This window comes from Eptatretus burgeri, chromosome 10, assembly GCF_056783735.1.
Source record: "Eptatretus burgeri isolate ZD-2024b chromosome 10, Ebu_testis_v1, whole genome shotgun sequence".
Lineage (NCBI taxonomy): Eukaryota > Metazoa > Chordata > Myxini > Myxiniformes > Myxinidae > Eptatretus > Eptatretus burgeri.
In genome coordinates, this window is record NC_140970.1 from 92,582,519 (window position 1) to 92,585,054 (window position 2,536).

Genomic DNA, 2,536 nt, shown 5'->3' on the forward strand with positions numbered 1-2,536 from the left:
TCAAACCACTGTGCTGCATGTTGCTACCATGTCATCATTCAGACCTATTCTCAATGCAAGTGCTCGGTTAAAAAAAAGAAGAAATAAAACCATATATTGAGTGAATAAATATAAGGTTAGCAACAATAAAAGCACTGTAATCTTCAGCTATATTAACAAGATTTACTGAACATTTCATCATAGTTATTGAACATAAAAAAAAATCACAGAGATCACACAGAAAACAAAATGAGAGTACATAGGTGCATCATTGTGAGCTGTAATATATTGTTACAGACCCGGGGTCACGGGGGTACTCGAAAGGTGGGGCTATCCCGAGTTCTCCCCGGATTCACCGGGGATCGAGGCCATCTCACACGAATAAGTCCATGTCGCGGCGGGTCGTTCATCGGCCGCGAACACCAATAACTTCAACACGTGACCCAGGATACTCCGTCTGACAACCGTTTACCGAGGAACACGTGATCTCCTTATTGGGGAATCATGCCTTCGGTGATTGTGCTGCTGTTATCTTAATGGGATCTTCATTAAAGCAGCAGAACTTTCCACAAGCATAACACCAGACTGAGGTTAGAGCCAATTAGTTGGGGAATTATAATATCCCAGCTAATCTACATATTGCCATTGATGGACCAATGGAAGAAAGGACAACCACATGCAGATTGGAAATATCACAATAATAATTTGTTTACAATAAGCGATGAGGGGTACGGGAAGGAGTAGAGGGAAGGGGACTCGAGGGTTTTAATGGTGTCACAAAACAACTGGGGCAGGAAAAGGGGGAAATGCAATGAAAAGCAATCAAGATGTGTGTTTACAAAAAAAGGAAAGAAAATGTACAGGTTGTAGACTTAGCTTAGCCTATGCCTTACCTACCGGATAACAAAACAGAGGACCACACAAACATGGGGAGACAAATTTGGAGGGGCAGGGTGGCCTAAGCCTACGTTACCATAACCGTAACGTTACCGTAATGTACGTTACCGTAACCCTCCCCAGCTTGGTGCCGCTCTCTGGAATGGCCCGACACTGCTCTTCACAACCGAGGGTCCACGAGCTCCGTCGGGAGCATGAACCAAAGCGTCCAGGTCGAGGGAAGAAGCAAGGGTGATGCAGAGCATCTGGCACCAGGGCAGAAATGAATGCAATGCAGGGCCAAGAGAGCTCGAGTGCGACGACCACGACAAATATATCTCGAAGTGAGAGAGAGAGAGAGAGAGAAAGCTCGGCACGGAACGCAGCTTTGTAGACCCTTGGGCAGGCGGGGCCAATGGGCAACATGTCAGATCTTTGGAGGCAGCCTGGTACCAGCTATTGCGCCATGTCAGATCTTACGAGATAGCCCCATGCCAGCTATTGGAGGGTTCCAAGCAGCCCCGTCCATTCTGCTGCCCGATTGGATATTCACTCATTTGTTCCTTCCAGCTGTCGCTTGGAGCGAAGCTCTGAACTTAACATGGCCAATTACCCCTTCTCTATCCATGCTCCAGGGACTAACCCCAAATGTCCAACAATGTCCATGGCACAAAGCCATGGAATAGGGCAATCATTGCAAGGAGGCTGTTTCATGTCCTGGTTCGTTTACCGGTGACTTTGGTTGGCGGGGGGGGGGGGGATTGGGGATGAAAACAGATAAGGGAAACAACAAATTACAGTGCAGGGATAGACTGTAATAAACTACACTACAGGCTAGATGTCCATACCGACGAACAGACAAACAAGCTCTTGGTGGGGATTTAAACAATAAATGGGAATTTGGCACACCTTCCAGAATGCTGCTGTTATTCGCACACGTTGAATGCCATGGCTGTAAAACATTCACGCCCCACACGATGACGGTAGTCACGGTACCCGTCTTCATGCAGTGATAGCTCTATTATCCCAGCGGGTTGAGAGGGAGCGCTAAATACCCAACCCAACGCATTTCATTATAAAATAACCCCGACAGGGATGGTACTATTCTTAACGTTCATTATGGTAATAATTGTTCTCAGAGTCCACGTGGTTTGTGCATTTCAATCTCAGCATGTGGTTTGTAAAACCACAACAACACACACACACACACACACACACACACACACACACACACACACACACACACACACACACACACACACACACACACACACCAAAATGAAGGCAACATAGTTTGGAATCACGATGAATGTTATCTATCTAATCTTTTTCATTCACATGGGAACACGGGACAGACACGGTACTAGGTTAATAACACAGATTAGAGAATGTAATCTGAGCCGTTCAACAGCAAGGACGAGGGAGTTAGCGTGGAAAGAGGGGGGGGGAAATAAATATATATATATATATATATATATATATATACATATACATATATATATATATATATATATATATATATATATATACATATACATATATATTGTGTTGCTTGTTGTGACGAGTGTGGTCATTCTTTTTCTCTTTTTTTAAAATATATGTCTCAATGTTTTCAAATGTGTATTTCAAAAAGCAAATATTTCGTTCTTTATTTTTCAGATCGCTGTATGTTTTTGCTGCG